This window comes from Malania oleifera, chromosome 12 (genome assembly GCF_029873635.1).
Source record: "Malania oleifera isolate guangnan ecotype guangnan chromosome 12, ASM2987363v1, whole genome shotgun sequence".
Taxonomy (NCBI): domain Eukaryota; kingdom Viridiplantae; phylum Streptophyta; class Magnoliopsida; order Santalales; family Ximeniaceae; genus Malania; species Malania oleifera.
In genome coordinates, this window is record NC_080428.1 from 29,242,632 (window position 1) to 29,252,682 (window position 10,051).

The 10,051-nt window shown below is 38.1% G+C and overlaps 1 pseudogene; it reads right to left on the bottom strand.

The window, feature by feature from the left end:
* Positions 1–4,975: 4,975 nt before the first annotated feature.
* On the bottom strand, positions 4,976–9,724 carry LOC131143860 (uncharacterized; annotated as a pseudogene).
* Between the last annotated feature and the right edge of the window lie 327 nt (positions 9,725–10,051).

The window sequence follows — 10,051 nt, forward strand, 5'->3', positions numbered from 1 at the left end:
GAGCTATTTAAGTTGGAGGGCTAATGGAGAACTGAAATCATAAAGGCATCTGAATATTTGCTTCCATGCCTCTTCTCCCACTCACACATCATTGGACCTAGAGTTTGCAACATCTGTGTAGTTAGTACAAGCCGTCAGGAATTAACGTTGATCAAGCAAATATGTATTATTTATTATTGATATTTTACATTTGATTTTTTATATGCTATTTTGGAAGGATGTTATCATGGGTTATAATTTTCTATATATTTTTATTTTCAGGTGAAAATGATGTTAGTTATGATATTTTGTATTTTCCAATCAATGTGGTCCTATTGGTCTTGATTTTCCACAGCAAATTAAGCGAGGCATGAAGATCTGCAAAGAAAAGGCAAATTCTTTATTTTTTGAACTCGGGAGGAACTTTGGAGAATCAAACTAATCTGATTCTTGTGTATAGGAATACAAAACCAACAATGATTTGATTCCATTCCTAAGTCAAACCAAACATGTAGCACAAGTCTATCATACCATTTGTAATTCCAATGCATTCCAATTCCTATTCTGTCCACGGACCAAATGCTGCCTTACAAAAGATTTGAAAGCCTAAGACTTATTTGCCACTGTCCTCTAATGATCAATTAACTAAATGTTCACCAAATTAGTTGTTCTCTCAAACAACATTACATGTTCAAAGTCACCTACATGGGAGACGCAATTAGACCCATGTTACTAAAAAAGATGAAACATAAAGGTTTCTAACATTCAATTGACCAAGGATAAAAAGAGGTCTGTGTGACCATACCCAAATTTTTTGTGGTAATGCACTTCCAAAAGAAAATATATGCAGTAATCATGCAAATCTGGTTAAGCTAACATAATTTTTATCACAAAATGAAAATAGAAAGAGAAAAATTAAAATTGTAACCTGCTTGGGCATCTAATGAGACTTCACTTTTGCTTTCATCTCAGTATTAAATATTTGCATGTGATCCTAAGTTGTTCCCGAAAGTTCGACTTCAAAAGGAGTTAAAAATTCATAAGTGATTACGGGTCAAAACTGCTTAATTAGGCATCTTAACCCGGGCTTTTCGGTTTATATTTTTAATTAAATGTCCAAAATTGTCCAATATTTTAATAAAATGCCAAAATCATCATTCTTAAACTTTATTGCACTATTTATGAAGTTTTGGTAATTTTTTTTGTCGCAGGAAAATTCCCGGGAATCAAAACCGACACCTGTTCGTATTTCGTATATAACTTTTCCGTCCGAGCTCCGATTGATACAATTCAAATTTCTGGAGAAAGAGGAAAGGATTATCTACAACTTTTGTGTTTTGATTTTTGTGAGATACAGGCTCCAGAAGAGCAGAATTTGTGACGAACAGAGAACAAATAAAATGAGAAAAAAATATATATATGAATGGGTATTTGATGTGACCCGGCCATGCATGGCCGGGTCGGGTTGGGTAATTCGGGTCATAGGGTTTTTCCCCATCCCCTTTAAATATTCTCTTCCTCCTCCTTCTTTTGAAAGGCAGCCCGTGGGGGCTCTCTCACGCTCCTTGTTCTTCTTCTTCCTCTTCATCCTCTTCATCTTCTTCATCTTAGTTTTCTCTTACTTAGTTTTTTTTCTTGTCTTTCTTTCCCGTTGGCCTCTCTATCCTGCTCCTCTGTTCTTCCTCACACCAGCCCCTACACCAACTCCTACCCGCAACCCCTGCTTCCCGCTGCAACTCCTACCCAGCAGAGCCACGGCCAGCCTCCCTCCATCTTCACCCTGCTACAGCCCGCACAGCAGCAGCTCCTCTGCTGTCTGCTCTAGATTTTCACCCCTCCAGTAGCTCCTCTGTTACTACCACAGCAGAGGCCAGCAGCAACTCAGCAAGAAACAGCAGCGACTCAGCAGACCAGCAGCTGCCCTCTCCAGCAGATCCTCACGGTTCTTCCACAGCAGCCGTGAACACAGCCGCCCATCCTCTGTTTTCTCTATCTCTCTCTCCCTTTGCTTTTCTTTTATTTCTTCTCTTATTATTAAGTTGGTTATGATTAATGTTTTTATTGAAGTTAATTGGAAAAAAAAATTGATCTTGAATGATATTGTATTTCAATTATTTATTTGAATTCTCAAGTAATTTTAGTAGTGAATTTTTATTCGTTTTAATTTAATTATTTTTATTCGTAATTTTTTGTTAAAGGTTTGATTTTTATTGTTTTATGTATGTGCTTGATTGAGTTTTTATTAGTGCGTGTTTTAATTTCGTGTTCAAAGTTATTGTCTTTAGTTAGTGTTAGCTTTACCGTGATCCCAAGAGGGGGGGTGATTGGTATTTTTAAATTTTACCTTCTAAGTATTCCTCCTAGCAGCAGTATGTTCACAAGCCTAGGGTCAATCTAGTGCAAATGATGTAAATGTGCCAGAGATCAGATGAAGCAGTTTAAACAATCACACAAGTATCAGAAAGCAATAAAGAGAAGATGACACGCGGATATGTTATCGAGGTTCGGCCAACCGCCTACGTCCCCGCCTTGGCTAACCAGCACAAGGATTATCACAATACCTTGCTCACTTAAACGGGTGGAGCGTCACCTATACAAACTAGGTCAAATTACCACAGGGCTGACCTCAACCTTAACCAGGTCAATTAGCGGGGCTGACCTCAACCTTTACACCAATCCTTACCGGGCTGGATTACCGCCCCCTCAGGCCACGCCTGGAATCTCTCAGATATACAATCAAAGGTACAATACAATTGTGCTTTCAAGTAAAGCAGATATGTACCACAAATGCGCACAAACACAAACACCACAAGTGATTTAAAATGTAAGCTCTGTGTGGTCTAAATATGTCAATCTCTCAACTATGTTTTCTATTAGTGTAACACGTACGTGAGAGTGTCAATAATAATCTGTGCACTTCAAAATATTCAGTCAAGAGTGTTCACACAGAATACCAAGCAAGCCTCAATATTATCAATCAATAGAATGCGTATGTGCTTGTATTGCAAAGTAGATAATCTTTGTTTTCGGTAAATGATATATATTTATAAAACTTGTACAAACAATACCACAAAGATTTATATATATCACACACACACGAATATCCTTTCCCAAATATATCAATATGAACACCACAAGATATTCAAATATGTTTGAAAGTATTTTTGCAATCTCCAAACAAAAATGAACTTCCTAAGATATTGCAACTAGAGTGCAATACTTGGGATGTCACAAAGAGTCTTTCTTAGGGCAGGCTTATTGGCAAAGCCTCCTAAGAAAACTTAGGTTATGCTCTCAAAAATCGATTCAAATACACAGCAATATGAAGAGCTAACCAAAAATAAAAGACTCAATACACTTACAAATGATTTGGATAGATGAAGAGTGTAAGCTTGAGTAGGTTTTCAAAGTAATGTAAGTAGTAGGGGGCAAATATGAGTATTTGGCTTGAGAGAAAATTTTTCTTAATTTATTTGCTAATCCGTGCTTAATCCACCAAATGAAGGAGTATATATAGACATACCAAGAATTTTGACCGTTGGGGACTTATTAGGAATTTTCAGAAAAGATTAATGACACTTAAGAAAATTTAACCCTGTTTAAAAAATTTAATCGCGGTAAAAAAAATCAGGGCAACCCGAGAGGTCCGGTCGACCAAAAGTAGCTCGGTCGACCGGGACTCAAGTAGCTCGGTCGACCGAGGGCATTTTGAACTAAGGGGTCGGTCGACCGGGTAAGGGCGATTTTTGAAATCTCCGAGTTTCGGTCGACCGAGGCCTTTTTGAACTACACGGCTCGGTCGACCGAGTTGTTGGGAATTCTCCCGAGGCGCTTCGGTCGACCGAGTTGTTGGAGTACAAAAGTGGTTGGTCGACCGGGGGGTCAAATAGTTGACTCCCAGGTGGTTCGGTTGACCGAGGTCAAATGACCTGTAAGGGGTCGGTCGACCGGGACCGGGTCAAATAGTTGACCGGGACCGGTTTCGGTCGACCGGGCCAATTTGAACTGTTTGGCTCGGTCGACCGAAAGTGCACCAAGTGTGCATTTCGGTCCCGAATTGACCCAACTCAATCAATTTTAAGTGCCTAATAAACATATGTGCATATGTGTGTGTCCTAAGGCCACTTGGGGTCCAATTTTGAAGACACCGAAAAGGTGCGGTGTCGGTCGACCTTCGGTCGCCCGAAGGTACACTCTAAGGTCTTTCTATGGTTCGGTTTGAGCTTACAAAATAAATCATTCATGTGATGTGTGTGAGCTTATTACAAACCAGTACCCTAATTACTATTACAGACAGCCTAATTACTATTACAGACAAAATTCACTTAGAGATATTACAATTGGGAATATGAAATTGTCTTTAAGCTTTCACGTGCCCTTGAATGTATGTTAGTATAAACCTGCACATGAACTGGATATTTATTAAATACAATTGAGTTTGTCATTATCAAAACCAGGGTGTGACCTATAAGGTCAACATTCTCCCCCTTTTTGATGATGACAAACTCGATTGGCAAAACTATAGGGTTAGGGTTAAGCCTTGAGAAGGCTCCCCCTCACAAAATGCATCCAATTTTGCCTTTCTGTCCATCTCCCCCTTTTGGCAACAGCAAAAAGGGTCATCGGAATTAAAGGAACAGGCTTGGATTAGGTACATTTACACAAGACTAATGTTGGTAGAGTGCCGTTTTGAAAAATTTCGGCAGAGTGCCGTTTGTAAATAGGACTTTCCAAAAATAAACCTGTGTAAGTGTAACCTGTTTGAGTTATATTTCCTAACAGTTTATCCACAACTACTCAAACAGTTCAGTATAAGCCAATTATAGTAAATAAACTTTCAAAATGGCCATGAATTGGACAAATAATGCAATCATAGGCAATAGTCAATATGAACATGCAATAAGTGAACGTATGACATAAGCACTCAGTCAACAACCAACTTTCACAATATAAAGCAGCTCCCCCTAAATTTGTGCAAGTTATAGAATATATTAGATTATGAAGCTTCTCTATTATGCATTAAGCCTAACTCCCGTCTAATTTGTATAAATCTATCCTCAGGTAGTGGCTTAGTGAATATATCGGCCCACTGTTCATTTGTGCATACAAACTCAAGAGCCACATCCCCTTTTTGCACATGATCACGAAGGAAATGATGTCTAATCTCAATGTGTTTAGTTCGTGAATGTGAGATAGGATTTTTAGAGATGTTGATTGCACTAGTATTATCACATTTAATCGGTATTGTTTCATAGTGCAATCCGAAATCCACAAGTTGTTGTTTCATATAAAGAGTTTGGGCACAACAACTTCCAGCTACAATATATTCAGCTTCGGCGGTGGATAAGGCAACTGAGTTTTGTTTCTTGGAGAACCAAGAAACAAGAGATTGTCCTAAGTAATGGCAAGTGCCGCTAGTGCTTTTTCTATCAACCTTACTACCGGCAAAGTCAGCATCAGTGTAACTGACAATCTTAAAAGTAGTATGCTTAGGGTACCAAAGTCCTAACTCTATAGTTCCAACTAGATACCTAAGGATTCGTTTAACAGCTTTCAGATGAGATTCCTTAGGGTTAGCCTGAAATCTAGCACACATGCACACACTAAACATAATATCAGGCCTACTAGCAGTGAGGTATAGGAGACTTCCAATCATGCCACGGTATAATTTTACATCAACAGGGATCCCTTGTTCATCTTTATCAAGTTTTATGGAAGAGTTCATAGGTGTGCCAAGAATTTTACAATCTTCCATATTAAATTTCTTTAGCAAGTCCCTTATGTATTTAGATTGGCATATGAAAGTTCCATGATTAGCTTGCTTAATTTGTAGACCTAAGAAGAAACTAAGTTCACCCATCATGCTCATTTCAAACTCACTTTGCATGCATTTGGCAAACTCATTACACAACTCATCATTGGTTGCTCCAAAAATGATATCATCCACATAAATCTAAACGAGGAGCATATCATCATTTTTGGACTTGATGAAAAGTGTAGTGTCAATCTTGCCACGGGTAAACTCATTTTCTAATAGAAAACCACTAAGCCTCTCATACCAAGCTCTAGGAGCTTGTTTCAATCCATACAGGGCTTTAGACAACCGGTAAACATGATCGGGATATTTATGATTCTCAAAACCGGGTGGTTGTTCTACATATACCTCTTCATTGATGTAGCCATTTAAAAATGCACTTTTAACATCCATTTGAAACAATTTAAAATTTTTAAAAGCGGCAAAGGCAAGTAGCATACGAATGGCTTCTAATCTAGCAACAGGAGCATATGTTTCATCAAAATCAATCCCTTCCTGTTGGTTGTATCCTTGGGCAACTAGTCTGGCTTTATTCCTAGTTACTACCCCATTTTCATCTTTCTTATTTCTATATACCCATTTAGTTCCAATGATGGTGTGCTCATTTGGCCTAGGAACTAAGGTCCACACTTTGCTTCTTTCAAATTGATTAAGTTCTTCTTGCATGGACATTACCCAAGATTCATCTTCTATGGCTTCTTTAATATTTTTAGGTTCTTCTTGGGATAAGAAAGCGGAGTGGTTTACTATATTTCTCAATGATGATCTGGTGGCTACTCCGCGGGATGGTTCGCCTATGATTTGATCTATAGGATGACTTCTAATGTATTTCCAATCTCTAGGCAATTCTTGATTTTCATTCTCATTATCCTCAAGTGATTTTTCGTTTACTTCTTGATTTTCACTTGCATTATTTTCAATGGACATTTTCTCTAAACATTTTCTAATATCAATATCATCTTCATCATCTTTGTTAGAGAATGGATTAGACTCATCAAATACAACATGAATGGATTCAATTACGGCTAAAGTTCTTTTATTGAAAACTCTATTTGCTTTACTATTAAGTGCATAGCCTAGGAAGATGCCTTCATCAGATTTAGAGTCAAATTTTCCTAGATGCTCGTTATCTCTAAGCACAAAGCATTTACAACCAAATACATGAAAATAGGAAATATTAGGCTTATGGTTGTTCCACAATTCATAAGGAGTTTTATTAATTGATGGTCTAATCAACACCCTATTCATAACATAGCATGCGGTATTAATGGCCTCGGCCCAAAAATATTTAGGTAAATTATGCTCATTCAACATAGTTCTTCCCATTTCTTGTAGTGACCTATTCTTTCTTTCAACTACACCATTTTGTTGAGGTGTCCTAGGTGCAGAAAAATTATGAGATATACCTTCTAAGTCACAATATTTTTCTATGCTTTCATTTTTGAATTCCGTGCCTCTATCACTTCTTATGTGAGTGATTTTATATCCTTTTTCATTCTGAATTCTCCTGCAAAGTTTGGTGAAATGTTCACATGATTCATTTTTATGTGCAAGAAATAACACCCATGTGAATCTAGAAAAATCGTCCACAATTACAAAAGCATAAGATTTTCCACCAAGACTTTGCACAGAATTAGGCCCAAATAAATCTAGGTGAAGCAACTCCAATGGTCTAGTAGTAGATATGAATTTCTTTTTCTTAAAACTAGATTTTGTTTGCTTACCCATTTGACATGCATCACAAATTTTGTCCTTTACAAAAGACATTTTAGGCAAACCTTTAACCAATTCTTTTCTAACAAGTTTAGACAACAAGTCCATGCTAGCATGCCCCAAACGCCTATGCCACAACTAACTAGCTTCATTTATAGCAGAAAAACATGTTACTTGTTGCGAAGCTAAATTATCAAGAGATGTAGTGTAAACATTTTCATGTCTCTCAGCAGTAAAGAGTACTTTGTGGTCTGTTTTATTTTCTACTATGCATTTGTCATTCTCAAATGATACTTTATATCCTATATCACACAATTGACTTATGCTAAGTAGATTATGTTTCAATCCATCAACCAACAGAACATTATCGATAGTAGGAGAGGAATCCTTACCAACCTTACCTACCCCGACGATGCGTCCTTTGGAATTGTCACCAAATGTCACGTAGCCTCCATCCTTGGGAACAATTGAAGTGAATTTTCCCTTGTCACCGGTCATGTGTCGTGAGCACCCACTGTCTAAGTACCACCGGTCCTTGGATGGGGATGATTTTAGACATACCTGCAAAATAAGCTAAGTGACTGATGCTGGTCCCCAAATTTTATTGGGTCCATGGGGGTTAGTAGCAGGGTCTCCTTTAACTACCCATACCTTTCTGATTTTAGCATGCTTATTCCTAAGTGGACAATCAAATTGAATGTGACCAATCTGTTTGCATTTAAAACATTTCAGTCTACACTTAGGTTCTTTAGGAGGGATATGAGATTTTGATTCTCGTGTAAAATGTCCTAAGTAAAGATTAGGTCGTCTAATATTTTCAATGCCATTAAAACCAAGACCCTCTTTACTTAAAGAATTTCTTTGGGCACCAAGTAGTTTTTCAAAATTTTCTTTGCCCTTTGTGAATTTAAAAATGATTGTGGAGCTATCATCCACTTTCCTCTCAAGCTCAACAATAGTAGTATCCTTTTCTTTTAAAATAGATGCATGAGAGGTTTTTGCCATATTAAACAATTTAGACCAATTGTCACATTTCTTTTTCAAATTTTCATTCTCTTTGGTCATTTTGCCCAATAATTTTGAAACACGAATATATTCAAATTGCAATTGTCTAAATGTAGGCATGCTGTCAGAATCACAATCATCAGATGAACAATAAGAAGATGAAGAACTAGAAGACGATACCTCATCCCCGTGTGCCATTAAGCACCAGTTAGCGACCTCCGTGTCACTATGATCCGAGTCTGAGTTGCTGCTGCTGAATTGATCCCATGAAGTCCCAGCCTTCATGGCTCTTTTATTTTTCTTAGCCTCCTTTTTCAGAAGTGGGCAGTCGGGTTTGATGTGCCCCATTTTGTTGCAGTTGTAGCATGTAGGAGCATTTGATTTTTCCTTTCTTTTGCTGGACTCTCCCTTCTCATTAGTGGAGTCTCTATATTTTTTAAATGGCTTCCTGTTCTTCCTGAAGAATCTACTAAACTTTTTAGTTAGCATAGCCATTTCCTCATCAGTGTCAGACTCACTATACTCACTAAAAGTGTCGTTAGATGCTTTTAGTGCAGTCACCTTCTTAGCCCTGTTATGCTCATTGAGTCTTTCATTTATGGACAGTTCATAAGTGATTAAGGAACCTATCAATTCGTCTAAGCTCATGGCCTTAAGGTCTCTACCCTCAGCAATGGCCGTAGCCTTAGCTTCCTAAACAGGAGGCAAGCCTCTAAGGATCTTCCTGATCATTTCATATGTGGGATATGTCTTTCCTAATGCATGCAGTGAGTTTATGATGTGTGTGAATCTAGTGTACATGCTCTGAATGGACTCACCTACATTCATCCTAAAGGCCTCATACTCACTGGTCAACATATCTATCCTACTGTCTTTCACATCTCTAGTACCCTCATATGTGACCTCTAATTTATCCCATATTTCTTTTGCAGTTGAACATGCCATAATCCTGTTAAATTCATTCACATCAAGACTACAATATAAAATATTCATAGCAGTGGCATTAAGACTAACGGCTTTCATATCATCATCATCATATTCATCCTCAGTCTTAGGAACCCTAGCTGCACCCTCAATTCTCATAGGGACATAGTTTCCCTTAGAGACAATCCTCCACACCTTCCAATCAGTATTCTGAAGGTAGATGCGCATCCTCTGTTTCCAGAAGGTGTAATTAACACCGCTAAAAACAGGAGGTCGTGTGGAAGATGGTCCCTCAGGGAAAGGGGTCACGGAGCTATGAGCCATATGTGAACTTTGTGCAAAATAACAATCAGTCTATGCAACCTCTCTCTGATACCAATTGTTAGCTTTACCGTGATCCCAAGAAGGGGGGTGAATTGGTATTTTTAAATTTTACCTTCTAAGTATTCCTCCTAGCAGCAGTATGTTCACAAGCCTAGGGTCAATCTAGTGCAAATGATGTAAATGTGCCAGAGATCAGATGAAGCAGTTTAAACAATCACACAAGTATCAGAAAGCAGTAAAGAGAAGATGACACGCGGATATGTTATCGAGGTTCGGCCAACCGCCTACGTC